Raw genomic sequence first — 19,806 nt, forward strand, 5'->3', positions numbered from 1 at the left:
CTGATGTGTATGGGTCCCAAACGGTACAACAGTATTCGAGTTTTGGTCTTACTATAGTTTGATATGCTCTTTCCTTCACTAATTTTGAACTAATTTTTAGGTTGCGTCTGACGAAAGATATTAGTTTCCCAAATGTCACAGTTTATTTTTTTTTTCACATTATTCCGATGTGAAAGTCTTTTACCGTGCAACTACTATACGGTTTTTATCCTCATTCTTGAGGGCCATACGATGACCGTGGCCTATTATTACTTCATGTGTACTCTTATTTGTAATAATATCACGTCTTATTTTTTGCCTCCCCAAGGGATTTTTTTATCATGTGAGATTAGTTCTTATGGTGATTATTTGATTTTAATACCAAATGTTTTATGATGATTTGATTATTTAATATAGGACTTTTTTTTATTATTTGAGTTATTTTGTTTAAAAAAAAAAAATGATCATTGGCACCAGAGACATATATATGTCTCTGTTGGCACTCACCGTCGCCACATCTTCCTATATCTATATGTGATAATATTGACAGAAAAATGTTACGACTATGTGAATACAAATTTAATTCTGTTTAAATAAATATGATATTTTTAATGCGATGACACAGCAATTAAATAGGGTAGAATTCCGAAAAAGAAGAAGAACTGAAGAAGAATATTTGGACACCCCACAAGGGGCCTCTATTTTCAGATTGAAGATATTAAACGCGGAAATTTTTAACCGGATTTTTTTATTTTTTTTTATTCTACTCAAAATATCCGGTTGATTTTCTGATTTCGGTCTGTTTTCAAGTTATACATTGTTTTGCAGGACAACGGCAATGTTATGAACAATGCAGTTTTTAACTGAAGATGTCAGCAGTATTTCTACATGTCGGTCAATGCGGAAACCAAATAGGAAAGGCTTTCTGGAAGAAAACATCACAAGACAAAGCTGTTCTTGAAGGGTATACAAAAATCTAGTCACTTCGGCACCTATAATAGAAAAAGTCAAATTTGCACCCCAGTACAGTCATTTCGGCACGGTTATTTTGTCTCCGAGTATTAACAACTTTTTAAATCTTGCCAGTAAACTATTGATGACCTTTTTAACTTATATTTTCTTCTCCATAAAATTTTTCAAAGGTGTCAACAGGTCAGGAATAACTACCAAATTTTGGATTATACCTCAATTGATGTATAATCCACCAATTGACATATAATGGTATAGACTAATTGATACCTATGGATACCTATGGATCTTCAGAACGCTGGCACTGTTGCACCAATATATTCTGCTCTACTTCATCGTTATATTTAATTGTTCGTTTCTCACTTCCGGATAGAATTTCGTATTCTGCTTCGAAAGCATACATTAATGGTTGGTTGGCCCAAAATTTATCTAATCTGTTTTTGAAAGTGTTTAAAGTTTTTGCTGAAATAACTTCTTCAGGGAGGCTGTTCCATATATCTACTACTCTGTTGGTGAAAAAGTACTTCCTGAGATCCAGACGACTTCGTTGTTTCATAAGTTTCTTCGAGTGGCCTCTTGTTGTGTTTGTTGTGTTGTGCATCTCTAGCAGACCACTTGTGACTCTAGTGTCATATAACCCGGTCAATAATTTGTACGTCTCTATCATGTCACCTCGCAAGCGGCGGAAACGAAGGGTTGGAAGCTTGAGTTTTCGTAAGCGGTCTTCGTATGGTAAGTCTCTCATTGTAGGCAGCATTTTGGTCGCTCTCTTTTGCACATTCTCAATACTAGTAATGTCAGCCTTCCTGTAGGGTGACCATATACTGTTTGCGTACTCCAGATTCGGTCTTACTAGTGCCTTGAATAATAAGGTAAATGTACGATTGTCTAGGTGGACAAAGGAACGGCGAGTAAGGCCTACGATCTGGTTAGCTTTATTGACTTGGTTTTGGATATGTTTTGCAAATGTCAGATTTGTGTCAATAGTTACACCAATATCCTTTTCTGATTCCACATTTTCAAGGTTAGTGCGTCCGCCTTCATACTTTTTCATAGTGTAGTTTGGGTGTTCGTGTATTGTATTCCTTCCACTAATCGGTAGAACTTTACACTTGTCTGGGTGGAATTTCAGTAGCCAAGTTTTGCTCCAATCAAATAGGATGTCGAGGTCTTCCTGAATAAGGTTTTGATCGCTCTGATCGACTATTTCTCTAAATAGTTTGGTATCGTCTGCAAACATGAATACATCGGATATAACATTGTTTGGCAAGTCATTAATAAAAAGAACGAACAAAATTGGTCCCAATACAGAGCCTTGTGGAATTCCACTGGTTACGTTCCTCCAACTTGATCTCGACCCATTGACCTGTACGCACTGTTGTCTATTACTGAGGAAACTTTTTATCCAGTTTGTAGTTTGCTCACTTATACCATAGTGTTTAATCTTGTGTAGTAGTCTCATATGAGGCACCTTGTCAAACGCTTTCATGAAGTCCATATAGATAGAGTGTAATATACCTCCTTTGTCAAGTACCTTTGTCCACTTGTCTAGGACTTTTAGCAACTGAAGTGAAGTTGATCTACCACCCATGAAGCCAAACTGTTGATTGCTAAATAAATTCTGTCTATCCATGTGTTCAATTATTCTCTTTCGGATAAGTTTCTCCATAATTTTACATAGAATGCTGGTGAGACTAACTGGACGGTAGTTTGAAGCTGATTTCTTATCTCCCTTCTTAAATAAAGCAGTTATTATAGCGATCTTCCAATCCTCAGGTACCTCCCCATTTACAAATGAGCTGTTGAAAATCATACATAACGGTTTGTCAACAACAGAAGCTAATTCAAATAGTAGTTTTGGATGGACTCTATCTGGTCCTGGTGATTTTGTTATATTCAGATTTAGTAACAATTTTCTCACTTCTTCTTTATTAAATAAATCATCACTTGACTGATGGCTATAATCTACCTTTTCCATTGCCGGCATATTATTGTCATTTTCATTAGTGAACACACTACTAAAAAAATCAGCAAGAACTTCTGCTTTGTCTGAGTCACTACTTGCCACTGTTAATGTGTTGTTCTCTGTTTTATGAAGTTCTGATACACCAGATTTGGATTTCCTTTTCGCGTTAACATATTTCCAAAAGTTTTTACTATTAGTTTTTGCTGTTTCTGCAACTTCTCTTTCCGTGTCCTTTCTCTCTTTTCTTGTTAATTTTTTAACCTTGTTTCTTGCTTTGCAAAATTCCCTATGGCTCTCTTCACTCTTTTTTTCCATATATCTTTCCCAAAGTCTATGTTTACGTCTAACACTACTAAAAGAGGGACGAAAGATACCAAAGGGACAGTCAAACTCATAAATCCAAAACAAACTGAGAGTCTCTTTACTAAGTGTTGTATTACCTTTGGAATTTTTAGGTCGGCTCTTTGGTACATGTTTACTCACAGCCTGGTTGAACTTATCCATGAAAGCTTTGAGCATATCATTTGTATTTTTATGTTCTAGTTCTTTTTCCCAATCTATATTTAGCTCTTGCCGCAAAGCAACGTAGTCTGCTTTATAGTAATTTAATCTTTCTATAGCACATTCTGTGTATTTAAAGTAACACATATAATCATATTTTAAAACGCAATGGTCACTAGCTCCTAAAGGGTCCAAGTGTTCGATATTTGCTATATTATTAAGGTCATTTACTATTATCAAATCTAGTATGGAAGGCTCTTGATTGATCCTAATTCTTGTTGGCTTAGCTACCAAAATTTTTATATATACATCCATATAATAAATTGTCATGTCCTAATAATGGAATCTTGATCCATACACTTTCTTCAAATTCAGAGTCAATATCTACCTCTGTTGCATTGATAGAATTTTTTATATAGACTATAATTCCTCTCTTTGCCTTGCCAGGAAAAAAATTGATGTATAATTCTTTGTTTTAAAACCATATTCATGATAGTACATGTATGGTATGAAAACATGTCAAACATTCTTGGTTTAGTATAGTGACATAACAAATTGCATTACATTTAATCAATAAATAAAAAATATTTGCAGTTTATTCTATTGTTACATGTACATGTATCTTGTCAATTAAGGAATAACAGTACTGTAGTTGAAGAGTTGCCGTGACCTTCAAATCAAAATTGATGGTGGCAACTCTTCAACTACAGTACTGTTCAAATGCTGTTACTCCGATTCTAATGCATTACAAAAAGAAAAAAAATGATAAAACTTGAAAAAATGTTTTAATTTGCCAAATAAAACAAAATCTGTGAAACTTCATGAATGATTTATCATTTTGGCACAAAGACATCATAGCTATACGTGACGTCATACAAATAAAAGCTTACAAACTTGAGGTTCTTACGTTACCTGTACGCTTCAAATTCCGATAAAATTACATTAAAACGGTGAATTCAATGTAGTTGTTGTTTCATTTACTATTATATAGTAGTAATTGAACATTTGTTGATTCATCAATTCAAAATGGCAGGTCCGTCCTTAGTTACGCCTGGTCAACTGTGGATTTGACGGCAACTTTTACATGTTTTAGCCAACGAAAAAAATTGTTACATCCAAATTGCATTAGATTGGCAAATTTACCAGTATTATCACCTGTTAATTGACTTTAATACTGTCTGCAGTCATGTGATTATGAGTACAAGGTTAGTTAAATCCACAGGTGAATGAAGCTGTACATTATCAAAAGTCAAGTAAGGTCAATATTACAACAGTAATAATACAATAGCATTCAGTAAATGCCACTAGGCTAAAAACAGAACAAAGGTGTAAAATGCAGTTTTTGGCTTATAACTCAAAAACCAAAGCATTTAGGGCAAATCTGGCTCAGGGAAATTGTTTATCAGGTGAAGATCTATCTGCCTTGAAATTTTCAGGTGGGTTGGACATTCTGTTGTCAGGTTGCTGCCCCTGAATTGGTAATTTTGAGGAAATTTTGCCGTTTTGGTTATTATTTTGAATACTATTATAGATAGAGATAAACTGTAAACAGCAATAATGTACAGCAAAGTGATACCTTAAAATTAGTCAACATGACCAAAATGGTCAATTGACCCCCTAAGGAGTTATTGTCCTTTATAGTCAACTTTTAACAATTTTCATAAAATTGTAAATTTTTACTACCATTTTCCACTAAAACTACTGGGACAAGTTCATTCTAGATAGAGATAGCAGCAAGAATGTACAGTAAAGTAAGATGTACAAACACATTACCATCACCAAAACACAAAGTTGTCATGAATCCATCTGCGTCCTTTGTTTAAAATTCACATAGACCAAGGTGAGCGACACAGGCTCTTTAGAGCCTCTAGTTTTAACATAAGATTTCTCTATATTTTTCTACAAATGAAATTTATCTTTAATCTTATCCTTGATAGAAAAATGAAATAAAAAAATGGGGTCACCATTCATTTACAATGTACGCTCACAATCTGCCGTTGAAAGAAGCATACATTTTTGTTAATGTACATCCTTTTTTTCTGTTGAACTAATAGGAGAAATAGCACTACATGTACATTTTTTGTAATATCGAAATTAAAAAAGAACTTAATTACAGAAATCACTTAAAGTTTACTATACATTTATTTCCCGTGCCTGAGGGAGATATGAAGATTTGTTCACCCAAGAATATTCATATTTCACGAGGGCTCTGCCCGAGGGAAATATGATTTTTTTAGGGTGAACAAATCTTCATATCTCCCGAGGCCAAGGGAAATGAATGTTTTATTCCACTGCCTAAGCTTTGTATACTATCTGAACTTCAAATATTAGTTTGCATACCGGCATTTTTTCAGACTTATTCGCTTGTTTTTATTACTGAACACAACATACATATATATTGATAAACAGTATGGATAAACATTAATTATTTAATTAGTCTTTTTGTTTTAACGTCTGAAATAAATTTGAACACGATAATGATATTTGCTATTGCTATTTAGAAAATAAGAAGTTCAAGACGTTATGTACATAAACCGCGCATAACGTCGCACGATTTTGTCCCGACATGTCAGAGGGGAATATGATACTCAGAGGTGAATATGAAGTTTTGTTCGACGTCACGTGTCAAAGTTTCAACCAATCAAATGTTGATTTCGCTATCAAAATCAACATGCAGTGGAATAAAATTATTTAGTTTATGTATGGCTTATTTGAAAACAACAATAAAAAATATAGGCACCGATGAGTTAAAAAAGATATTTCAATTTTAATGCCAAAAAATGGCATTATTGAACCAAAGGGAGATACTATAGAGCTTTTTCAATGATATCAACATTTTAAAAGTCACCTGGGGTCTACACAAATTGATTTTGCCACTTTTCCTTATAATTCTGAAGTGCACAAATGTGAGCCCTGATGCTTACATATATATGCATTGATATCAAAGGAATAAGGCTGTGATAACATATATTTTCTGTCTTTTTGTTTTACAATCACCTAAGTCTCTATTTCTTCCTTTCAGACACACTTTCATACACCCTGATGGAAAACAAAGATCTGTACATGTAGATAGTGAGCCAAAAGTTGTACACAAGGCTTGTAAAGGTCTCAAAATAAGGTAAGTATATTAAGTACAGAAAATTCACAAATGTATGTTGATCAATTAACATGCTAAAGACATACCTTTTGTACACTGATAAATAGGAGATTTGTTACCATGGTTACATGTATCATCATGATTATTGCAAAAGAAGTAAAAAATGGTTTCAAGAATTTAAAAGTTTTTTTTTGTCTTACACTTGGATTTATGAATTTCATCACAAAGTTTACAATAATAAAGAGAACAGTGGCAAAGATATAAGATGCTATAAGAATAAGATTGCAAATGAGACAACTATCAACTATGGACAAAAAAAACCAGCAACTATAGGCAGAACATTGTGATTTGTTTTAGTATTTATTTTTTACAGAGATGGAAACATTGTATCTGGAAAGAGAGGAAGAGGAACAAACTGGGCATTAGGTATATATCGCCATGACAGTGCAAGAGTTGTCTCCCACAATCCAATTCCTCTTTGAATAGCTGTACATGTATGTAAAATCTAAAAAATATTTGGTCACATTTATTTGTTTGATATTCGAATAATATCTGACTAAAAACTGCTGCACTGAATTGCACCAAATTTAATTTGCAGAAATTCCTCTGCAGGACATGAAAGCCCACATGTACATCTGCTATCTAATTTTTGGTCTGATTCTTCTCCGGTTGATTCCACTACAAACATGAACTTTGGGATATTTACTTTTATTGCTATTTTACAAAATTTTCCTTTCTCATCTGAGTCCAGTGATATGATGAATTATCACAAGAAACTAAGGAGGCACACAGCCATGCCAGCATGGCTAATGAAATTGACATTGTCATAGATAAAATAGCAATAAACAGATTGGTCATCTCAATTTGATTGTCTTTTTCACTTTTGCTGTACTGGCTCAAGCAAGAAAATAAATCTTGTTGAGATGATCAATGATTATCTATAAATACATGTATTATTTGGGGATGATCAGCAACCCACTTTTTGACTCACCTAGGTTTCCTTGCATGATTTATAGGTTACCATGGACTGAAGAAGAGTGGAGAGGATCACATTCTAGAGGATACTGCCAACCAAGTCAGGAAAGAAATTGAGAGGTAAAAAATATTTTTGTTTGCGGAGAATGTTTTAACATTAGTATTGATATAATTGTTATTTTTATCTTTTTATTCTCATATCTTTATCTGTTGTTAAGAAAACATTAACTTTTAATGATGAATAAATAAAAAGAAATGTAGGTCTTTTTAAAAATGACAGAACCCCAAATATATAGATAAGGATACAAGAATCGGGCCACTGTCCTTCTGAATTCTCCAATGGACAAATACTGAACTGTAACACAAGGTCTAAGTTCATGACTTGATTCAATTTTTAATTAAGGAAATATCCAAGTGTAACATATTTGAGACAATTTAAATTTGTGTTATTTTTCTTCTTGTAAAAGATAAATCCCTTGAGAAAATATGTTGGTTTATTGTATATCATTTTCTTTGCTAAATGATACTAATTCTTGTATTGGTCAAGCAAAATAATCAAAGTAATATTGGTTTACTCTAGAATAAAGAGATGAAGGTATGTGTAACATGTGTAACAAAGGGATACTTAGTACTATAAATTCAAAAACCAACTCATGGTCACCATGCCATTGAAATTACAAAAAAGCCACAAAATAGCAAAAACAATCGGCAAAACTCAACATCTAAAACCAATATCTTATCAACTATTTTCCAAACATCTCAACTTATATTTGCTTTGTATTGTTGATTTCTAAAGAATATTTGAATTAAAAGAATATGCACTAATTTAATGAGCCAACATTCCAATTACACAAACACTAAAATATACATTTGAATGATGAGGTCAGAGCAATGAATGACATATGTTTATAATGAAAGACATTTACGGAAAAGTACAAATACTTTCCTGTTATTTATTTTCTTATTTTTACGGAATGAGGAATAACTAGTGAAATTGCAAGATAAAGCTCACTGCATGCACTGATGATGCCCCCGCTCAAATATTTCGGTAAATAGAAAGTTGTTGAGTGATGAATTTCATTTTTTTTTTTAACAGATGTGACATGTACAGTGGTTGTATTATGATGCACAGTTTAACTGGCGGAACAGGGTCAGGTCAGTTTTAATATAGATATAGGAAGATGTGGTATGAGGGCCAATTAGACAATCCATCTAAGTCACAATTTATAAAAGTAAACAATTAAAGCTCAAGGTACAATCTTTAACCCAGAGCCTTGGCTCACATTGAACAGCAAGCTATAGCGCTAAGGGAGCCAAAAAAAATACTACTGTAAAGCCTTTCAAGTGGAAAAAAAACAACAGCCTAATCTATATAAAAACCAAGAACACTTATGATATACATTAACAAATGACAACTACTGAAATCAGATTCCTGACTAAGGGCAGGTGCAAATTAATTGTTTTAATAGTAAGTATGGGTCTGTACAATAAAAACTTATAGCTCATTTGAATGAAACAAAAAAATTGTTATGTCCCTTGGTCTTTGCATTTTTGTTGAGCCTGCAACTTTTGTTGCAGAAAGCTGGACATAGGGATAGTGATCCAGCGTCTACGGCAGCGGCGGTGTTAGCTCAATTCTTAAAAGGTTAATATTTTAGAAGGTGAAAGACCTGGATGCTTCATACTTTGTATATAGATGCCTCATGTTACGAAGTTTTCGTCGGTCACATGTCAAATGTCCTTGACCTCATTTTCATGGTTCAGTGACCACTTGAAAAAAAAGTTCAGAATTTTTAAAATATTGAATTCTCTCTTATTATAAGTAATAGGATAACTATATTTGGTATGTGCGTACCTTGGAAGGTCCTCATGCCTGTCAGACAGTTTTCACTTGACCTCGACCTCATTTCATGGATCAGTGAACAAGGTTAAGTTTTGGTGGTCAAGTCCATATCTCAGATACTATAAGCAATAGGGCTAGTATATTTGGTGTATGGAAGGACTGTAAGGTATACATGTCCAACTGGCAGGTGTCACCTGACCGTGACCTCATTTTCATGGTTCAGTGGTTATAGTTAAGATTTTGTGTTTTGGTCTGTTTTTTCTCATTTTTTATGCAATAGGTCTACTATATTTGTTGTATGGAATGATTGTAAGGTGAACATGTCTAGCGGGGCAGATATCATCTGACCTTAACCTCATTTTCATGGTTCAGTGGTCAAAGTTGTGTTTTTAAGTTTTGGTCTTTTTATCTAATATTATATTCTAAAGGTCAACTATATTTGGTGTACTATAATATATTATGATCTAAATGTCAGTCCCGCAGGTTTTATTTGACCATGACCTCAATTTCACGGTTCATTGCACAGTGTTAAATTTTTGTGTGTTCTTAAACTTTGAGTAATAGGTCAACTATATTTGTTGTATGGAAGCATTGTTAGCTGTACATGTCTGCCTTGCATGGTTCATCTGACCTTGACCTCATTTTCATGGTTCATTGGTATTTGTTTAGCTATCTTGGTTAATGTTAAGTTTATTTGACAGTTGTAATAAAGCTTCATACTTAGGACTATCAACATAATATCAATGATTAGTAAAGAAGGCGAGACATTTCAGTGTGTGCACTCTTGTTATATTTTTAAGTTTTATCTATGTTCAGATTTATTTTTGGCTGAAACTGGTTTGTAAATTTTCAATCTGCATAAAACATGTAATAAGTTCCTTACCGATGAAGTCCAAGGGGACTTTAGGTTTGCATTGAATACATCTGTCTGTCTTAGGGGACTTCATGTTTGCACAGAATCTGTCCTTCTGTCTGTTTTTCCATTCTTTAGTCTGTCAAATCAGTTTTCCACATTGTTTTCTTTGTGCTTGGGTATATTGATTTGATGTTTAGTATATTGCTTTTTTTGACAAGTTACATATCAAGTTCAGATTTTGATCCAGTCTGAAGGTTTTGTGCAGAGCTACATGTATGGTCCTTGTTATAAATCAGTTTTAAACAAAAATACTCTTGTTCTTAACATAATCTACATGGTCATATAATGAATTTTAGAGTCCAAACTTATAAAAATAAAACGCTTTAGCTACATAATTTCACAACTGTTTTTTTTAAATTTTCATCATTTATTCAATTGATATTTTGATGTTAAATAATTGAGACAAGAGAGACAACCCAAACATATCACAAGGCCTTATAATGTTCCATTTGCTTTGTTTTGGGGATTTGATGAAATTTTAAGCTCAACTGTTAAGAGATCTATATATTTTAGAAAAGAAATTTTCCAATTATTATTACTGTACCATTGGGATCAATATCAAATAGAACCTTACATACATTTGTATACTTTTAGGATTATTATCTTGTCTGTGTGAGGCCACGAACGAGGAATATCCCATGAACCACCTTATTTCCTGTACTGTGAGGATCAGTCCCAAACATAACCTTACATAGACTTTTATATTTTTAGGATAAGGATCTCGTCTTTGTGAGGCCATGAGGGAGGAATATCCCATGAATCATCCTATTTCCTGTACTGTGGAAATCACTTCCAAGTAGAACCTTACATATATTTTTATATTTTTAAGGATTATGATCTTGTCTGTGTGAGGCCATGACGGAGGAATATCACATGAACCATTTGATTTCCTGTATTGTTCAGCATCCTTCCCAAAAAAATCTTTACAAAGACTTTTATATTTTTAGGATTAGGATCTAGTCTGTGTGAGACTGTCAGGCCATGAAAGAGGAATATCCCATGAACCATCTTATTTCCTGTACTGTGCCGCATCATTCTAACAAAAAACATTAATATATTTGTATATTTTTAGGATTAGGATCTCGTCTGTGTCAGGCCATGAGAGAGGAATATCCCATGAACCATCTGATTTCCTGTACTGTTCCGCATCATTTTTACACAGAACCTTAATATATTTGTATATTTTTAGGATTAGGATCTCGTCTGTGTCAGGCCATGAGAGAGGAATATCCCATGAACCACCTGATTTCCTGTACTGTGGCGCCATGTTTGACAGGAGAAAGTCCGTTACAGAACTATAATGCTTTGCTAACACTGTCATACCTTCAAAGGTAAAATAACATGTAATATTTGGGACATTTTATGATAAGCTTAAAAACTTCTAACATAACATGTTTTTGATATGATATTAAAGAAAAATAAAAAACAAGAAAAAAAAGAAAACGAAATCTAGAAATAGATTTGATTTAAGAAATTTCAATTTGAATACACAAAAAAATTGAACAGTTTTTTTGTTTGTTTTTTTTTGGCAGTTTTTTTTTCTGCTACATTTTAATTTATATTTTTTCAAGCTATTCCTAAATATTTTATCAAATTTATAGCCAAAATATGGATATTTGTAATTTGAATGATCTTTTTCAAATACAGTTTTAATTTTGATAAAATATATTTAGAAAGACGATTCTATTTCAGGAATACTGACTGTGTTGTTTTGACTTATAACGATGATGTTCTTGGAAAACTGCAGAGAAAGATGGAGAGTGTTTCTTTTGATGCCATGAACACCTCTATAGCGTCTGCTCTAGGGGGAGTATTCCTGCCCACAGACACCATGACACCAAAAAGGTAAGATTATCTCCCCTTACATAAAGTAACCATGTTTCTTTTGATGACATGAACACCTCTATAGCTTCTGCTCTTGGGGAAGTGTTCCTGCCAACAGATACCATGACACCAAAAAGGTTAGATTATCTCCCCTTACAATTAAAAGTTTTTTTTTTAATATTACTCTTTTACGTAAGAATAATAAAAACAAAACTATAATTTCATGAAGTATACAAATACCTAATGTTAATTTGGTGGTGAACCAAAAACATTGGATTTGTCTGTTTTTAAATTAGAAAAGAATTTGTATAATACTGACATGAAAAATAGTTTGAATTGTCTCCCCTTACTCATAAAATGATTTTTTTATGATACCTTCTTTAAAGATTAAAAAAAAAAAATTTTATGCATAGAGATTTATTTTATTTCACTTTACTTAATACAGTAAAGGGGTCAATATTGCTGCAAGTTTTGTTAATCCAAAATCGATTTTACATATATCCCTTTTGGTCAATCAATTTTTCCCAAATTAAGTTGAAAAGGGGGGGAGGGGGTTCAGTGAAAAAACTATCCTACTTTTTACTTCTGATGTCGTCCCTGACATGATATAACATGTATTTCCTGTAGCATATGATAAAACTGGAAAGCAGAGTTTACAAGCTTAAGAGGAGTTAATCAATGTATGCATTACATTTTTGTATTCTTATTGAAAGTTCATATTTTTTTATTTTTTTAGTGGACCAAGTATTGGTATGGAACCTTGGGAGATGATAAGATCAGTTTGTCCTCTCCCAGCAAACATATTTGTACAGGTCCATCACATAGCTAAGAGGCAAGTTAATTATTACAGTCAAAAATTTACTGTAAATTCAGAAATTAATGAGTGTACTTATTGGTGTGATTCTTGAAGAAGGGAAACAAATACAAGATTATTTGTGTTATTTCAGGATAATCTGCATATAAATAGATATAGGAATATGTGGTGTGAGTGCCAACGAGACAACTCTCCATCCAAATAACAATTTTAAAAAAAGTAAACCATTATAGGTCAATGAAAGGTGTTCAATATGGAGCCTTGGCTTTCATCGAACAACAAGCTATAAAGGGCCTAAAAATTACTAGTGTAAAACCATTCAAACGGGAAAAACAACGGTCTAATCTATATAAAAAAAAAACGAGAAACGAGAAACACATATAAATTACATAAACAAACAACAACTACTGTACATCAGATTCCTGACTTAGGACATGTGCAAACATTTGCAGCGGGATTAAACGTTTTAATGGATCCAAACCTTCTCCCTTTTTCTGAAACAATAGCATCACATCACAGCATAGAAAAACACAGTATATGTATTTGATATCAAAATGTGAATTTTTATAATTACAAATCTCATGCAGTCACGTAATTTGCAGTTATAAATACCTCACAATTAACCCTCACAATATTTTTTGAATTTACAGTATGTACAAGCACCTTCTGGACCTGATAAAACTTATCTGAAAAAATATTAATTTTGAAAGGATGTATGAAATAATTTGCAAAATGGTCTTTATTTGGTACTATGAATTCAGAAATTATTGCATGCTTTTATTATGATTTTAATTTTGTGTTATTGAGAAAAATCATGATTAATTCATGTCAAATATTTCAAAATGCAAGTTTGAATGATTGCAATTATAACTTTGTCGCATTTTTCGCAAAAATAAAAACATCGCAATAATTTCTGAATTTACTTTAGTAGTTTTAGCTTCACATATAGTGGTGCTCCAATTTATAGGAGATGTACAGTACTAATCAAACATTTTTTATTTTTACTATTACAGTAAGCTGTCTTGGGCAGGACTACAGAAACAGATGAGTCAAGGCATTTGACGACATGATAGCAAAGGAAATGTAGTATCATTATATATAATGATTATCAGGGGCACAATTAGGTTTACAGAAAAGATAATAATAGAAAAAAAAGAGGGGAATACAGTAAAATAGGTAGAAAACTGAAAAAGCTGACTATTTGATTGATAGAGCTGCAATTTAAAGAATAGAGAACAAAATATAAAGTGGATGTGAAATGCCTAAGAAAATTACAGAAAAAAAAATGAAGGACATATAAAATAGAAGTTGTGGTATGATTGCTATAAGACAACTCTTCACTAGACCAAATAACACAAAAATTTACAACTTTATGTTACCGTACTGCCTTTTTAACAATGTGCAGGCCCATACCGCATTGTCAGCTTTAAAAGACCCCAAATTCACAAATTATGTGCTGTCTTATGAGACCACTTTTTATTATGTCCCATTTATTGGCATTATGTTTTGGGTCAGTGCGTCCAATCGTCCGTTTGTCAGGCTTCAGGTTAAAGTTTTTGGTCGAGGTAGTTTTTGATGAAGTTGAAGTTCAATCAACTTGAAACTTAGTAAACATGTTCCCTATGATATGATCTTTCTAATTTTAATGCCAAATAAGTGATTTTATCCCATTTTCATGGTCCACTGAACATAGAAAATAATAGTCGGATGGGGCATGCTTGTAGTGGGGACACATTCTTGTTTACTCTCCCTAATGGGAGGTCTCTTAAAACAGATTTAACTGTATATTATTTAATGGATTCAAGAAGAGAGAAATATTCACACATTTTCCTTATACAGTATCAGTTTGGTAGTATAGGGAATGTAGTGATTGCACGAGGCGACAGTACAGAGACATTTTACCCCCAGATGACACAGGGGCTGGAGAAAAAGTTCCGTAAATCTTTCAACACTGTCAGCTGGAATCCCTTCCCTATAGATATTTGGACTGGTATGTGTTAAGAAACATGTTTATATACCATTGACAATTACATTTCGAGAGATATGATTATTTAATTGGGTTGCTATGCCAAGCTCTGCATACTATCCCATAGAAAATATGTCATTCTTTGAACATTTAATTTCGTGGTTCCACTGTACCCACAAAATTAACAAAAATTGGTACCCAACGAATAATAATGAATCCACATTACACTGAAATTTAAGGGTGTCTTTAGAGAGAACACAAAAAGAATAAATGGCAATTCAGAAACTACAAATGTTCTTGTCTTTTTTAAGGGAACCATAAATCTATATGTTGATAAGGTATAATACAAAAACTAATAATTACCAACTGTTCAGGAAAACATAAGATCACAAAAATACTGAACTTAGAGGAAAATCAATTCATAAAGTCCATAATCACATGGCAAAATCAAATAAACTAAACGCATCAAAAATGAATGGACAAAAATTGTCATATTCCTGACTTGGTACAGGCATTTTCAAATGTAGAAAATGGTGGATTAAATCTGGTTTTATAGCGCTAACCCTCTCACTTTGTTGACAGTCTCATCAAATTCCGTTATATTTACATTGATGCGTAAACTAAACAGACACAATAAATATAATAGTCAAAATATGGGTACATCAGTCATCATCGTATAACAATTTTAAAAGGAACAAATTAACAGAACACAAAAACATCTATCTACAAACACATTTAAAAGTATTCAACAAAAATTGGTACCCAACGAATAATAATGAATCCACATTACACTGAAATTTAAGGGTGTCTTTTAAGAGAACACAAAAAGAATAAATGGCAATTCAGTAATTACAAATGTTGGTGACCTTCTGCTGTTGTCTGCTCTATGGTCGGATTGTTGTCTCTTTGGCACATTCCCCATTTCCATTCTCAATTTTATTGTCTTTTTATAGGAAAGCATAAATCTATATGTTGATAAGGTATAAAACAAAAAGTATTAACCAACTGTTCAGGGTTTTTAAGAATGAGAGAAGTACATACATGGAGAAGACGTTACTAAGTTGTAAAACTTGTGTCTAATCCATTTGTCATTTTGAACAATAAAATATGTTTAAACTATGTACATTATGTATCAGTAGAAATTTTATCATATACATGTATCTGCAATAATTTATTGTTTCAGCCAAAACCAACAGTATTGGACCAAAAGACACAGCTTCAATAACAGTAGCATCGAATTCAGAGTCAATAGTAGAATACCTTGAGACTGTCTATGAAAGGTCAAGGGTCAAATTTGCTGCTAAAGCATATCTCCATTGGTACAACAAGTATGGAGTTACCAATGTAAGTAGAATAGTGTTTATAATTTAATTTTCGATGTAGCGCAACATGTCTTCTGATTCTCTAACAGTGTTTTGTCTATCAGCTCATAGACATAATTTTGTCATGTGACCATGACATTGTCAAAGTTTTTTATGATTAACTCTAGATTGAAATAGAATTTAGAATTAAATAAGAAGGAATGTCTGTAACTACGTGGGTTATTCAGTGTGCACCACATTTTTGATAATATTTCTTCATAGACAGAAAAAATATTGCAGTCATTCTTTTAATACACTGCAGCCAGTGATTTTGCTAGCGCTCGTCACTTTCGTATTTTACGAAAGGGTTTTCTCATTGACGAAAGTATTTCAAATCAATTTCGTCACTTTAATTTTGAAAGTGTAAAAAAAAATTCGCAATAAAAACTATAAATCTACCTGTCTTCATGATTTTGACAAGTTTATGACCTCCAGGTAATTAACATTTTCAACAGGTGTTACAAGTTGTGATTACAACTAATCCGCTTATCGCCATCAGATGGGTCACTTATCCGTAATTTATTAATTAACCCCATAATTGAATAACCATCATAATTATTTCCCCAGGAAAATCAGTCAGTCGGCATTTCAACAACCAGGAGTATAATTTCGTCATTTAATAAAAAAATGTAACAACCCGGACAGTTCGCATTTGAATTTCAATATTTCCCAAACTATCACAATCTGAAGTTAGTTTGTCGTAGATTCGTCATTCGAAGGCATTTTCGTCATATTTGATTTAAATTTTCATCAAAAACTTTCAACAATTTCCATTTAAAATAAAGAACTTTCATGTGTTTATTTAAAAAGTTCAAGAGAAATGTTTTAAACAGGTGCTTCCTGTATTGTGTTCTACGCATGCGTGAAAGTATCCCTTTGACTATTTATAGACATTTTAAAAACGTAAAATACGAAATCATTTAGAATCAATTAAACGAGAGAGACAAATATATATCTCTTACTAAAGGAATTTAAATCGAAAAATAATAATTTCCTGATGAATCCGGACTCGTTTTGAATTTATTATCCACGTGTCACTTCCCGTTTTCGTTTCATTTTAAAACCGAAAGTAGTAAACGTGATCTATTGTTGATTTGTTTACAACCTTCTTTCAGTCATTATAATCGTTCCAAAAAGGATATAATACATTTCCAACTTGATAGAAATGATATCCAAATATCGACTTAGACGTTTTATAAGGATAATGATTATGCAGTGAAATAATCATTGCAAATTGATTTCTGCTGTGATTCCTTGTTTAAAAAAAATAGAATCCAACTTTTGTTGTTCAGGAATGACCCCTGGAATAAACTGAAGAGAAATTGTGATTCCATGTCAGAATCTTTCATAATAATAGCCAATACAGTCAAATCATACAATAACTGCCAATCATGCTGGTGCCTCAATCCCTTAAAATCTGACTAAGTCAAAAGATGAAGCTAGTAATATACATCATTGTTCTATTGCTTATACACAAAATAAGGTTGATTTTAATAGCCCGCAAAAGTGACTAAAGCCCTCAAAATCCTAGCTTAAACCCTGCTGCAGCTGTGCTATATTTTTTGTATTTGGGCTGTCAATTCGCATTGTCCGTTTATTCATTTGTCATAGACAATCACTCACCTTATATCAACTTGTTTATGACCTTGACACTGCCTTTTCATAGAGTTTTATTTATGAATTCATTAAAAGTACAGGTTAGCTGACTTTTCGACTTCATATGCTCAAAATTTTAAAAAGTTATGAATTTTTTATTTGGCACAGTTGTAGGATTGCAGCATATACAGAATAACCCGACAATGTCTTGAGCTAAATAAATAGAATAACTAATCAAAGAATTCAAATATAGAAAAAATTCAACCCGTGACCAAACAACATGGAATTTACTCTTGCGCATGAATTAATGTGTTACAGTTATTTGGTCACTCGTTGAATATTTTTCTCTGTTTTCTATGAATTTTTCAATTACTTATTCTATCAATAAAAGTTTATTAATTGTTTATTAATTGTTTCTGTTCAAAGTAAAACTGAGAATCGAAATGGGGAGTATGTCAAAGAGACAACAACCCGACCATACAGCAGACAACAGCCAAGGCCACCAATGGGTCTTCAACTCTGCGAGAAAGTGTTTTTATGATCTCACTTTCACCATGAATGCTTGAAGTCAAATATTTGAAACTCATGAATGATTTAGTATGGAAACAAGTGTTGAGCTATACATGTATAACATAAAGTGACAATAGTGGATTCACACATGTCTATGTATATGATGTTACTCTGTAATCACTAGCAAGTCAACACTAAGGTTGTGACTTGGAACTGGTGCACTAGACTCCAATCTTAATTGACTAGGATTGTTAGCTTCCCTATCGAAGGTCAGTGGTTTTCCCCAGACACTATGGCTTCCTCCGCCAATAAAAAACTGGCCATCACGAAATAGCCCAAAAGCAGTGCTAAAAACGCGTTAAAAATGCAAAAAAACAATTCAAATTCAAATCTTATGTCTAAATAATTAATCAATGGTAACAGATATGCAGCTGATCATTGCATGTCAAGAAAAACAAAGAATAATGATGTAGTTGCTTTTGAAATCATGGTCTGAAATAAAAAACAAAGTGTTTTTAAATTTAACATTCAAAGGTAAAAATATGATATAGCAGAACTGTGTAATTTTTTAATATCTAATTTCTGTCTTTTTCAGGAGGATTTTGAAGAAGCATTTGATGTTGTAGAGGACATTATACAGAATTATAAAAGTGCATTTTCATAAAATATAAAATATAAATGAAATTTATAATTTTTATTTTTTTATGATAATTTAATCAAAACAAATGTGTGTCTTATGTCTTAATGTTAGTTGTTGTTTTTGTTGAGCCTGTGACTTGTGTCGCAGAAAGCTCAACATAGGGAGCGATTCAGAGGCGGTGCCGTTTGCTAACCTCTTAAAAGCTTAATATTTCAGAAGGTAGAGGACCTTGATCCTGCATATTTTGTATATAGATGCCACAAGTTTCCGTCTGTCATGTGTCCATTGTCCCTGACCTAATTTTCATAGTTCAATGATTACTTGAAAAAAAAGGTAAGATTTTTAGTATTCTTAATTTCTCTCTTATTATGAGTAATAGGATAACTATATTTGGTATGTACATACCTTGCAAGGTCCCATGACCCATGCCCTTCAGACAGTTTTCACTTGACCTCAACCTCATTTATGGATCATTGAACAAGGTTAATTTTTCATGGTTATATGGAATAAGTCGGCTATATTTGGTGTATGAAATGATTGTAAGGTGTACATGTCGAACTGGCAGGTGTCATCTGACTTTGACCTCATTTTCATAGTTCAGTGGTTATAGTAATTTTTTTGTGTTTTGGGCTGTATTCCTAATACTGTATGCAATAGGTCTACTATATTTGGTTTATGGAATGATTGTAAGGTGTACATGTCCAACTGGCAGGTGTCATCTGACCTGACCTCATTTTAATGGTTCAATGGTTAAAGTTAAGCTTTTGTGTTTTGGTCTCTTTCTTATACTGTATGCAATAGGTTAACTATATCTGATGTATGAAAATATTTTACGATATACATGTATGT

At 32.7% G+C, this 19,806-nt stretch overlaps 1 pseudogene; it reads left to right on the top strand.

Moving 5' to 3' along the window:
* Positions 1 to 758: 758 nt before the first annotated feature.
* Positions 759 to 19,001, top strand: LOC139503833 (tubulin delta chain-like; annotated as a pseudogene).
* The last annotated feature ends 805 nt before the right edge of the window (positions 19,002 to 19,806 follow it).

This window comes from Mytilus edulis, chromosome 14 (genome assembly GCF_963676685.1).
Source record: "Mytilus edulis chromosome 14, xbMytEdul2.2, whole genome shotgun sequence".
NCBI classification, from domain to species: Eukaryota; Metazoa; Mollusca; class Bivalvia; order Mytilida; family Mytilidae; genus Mytilus; species Mytilus edulis.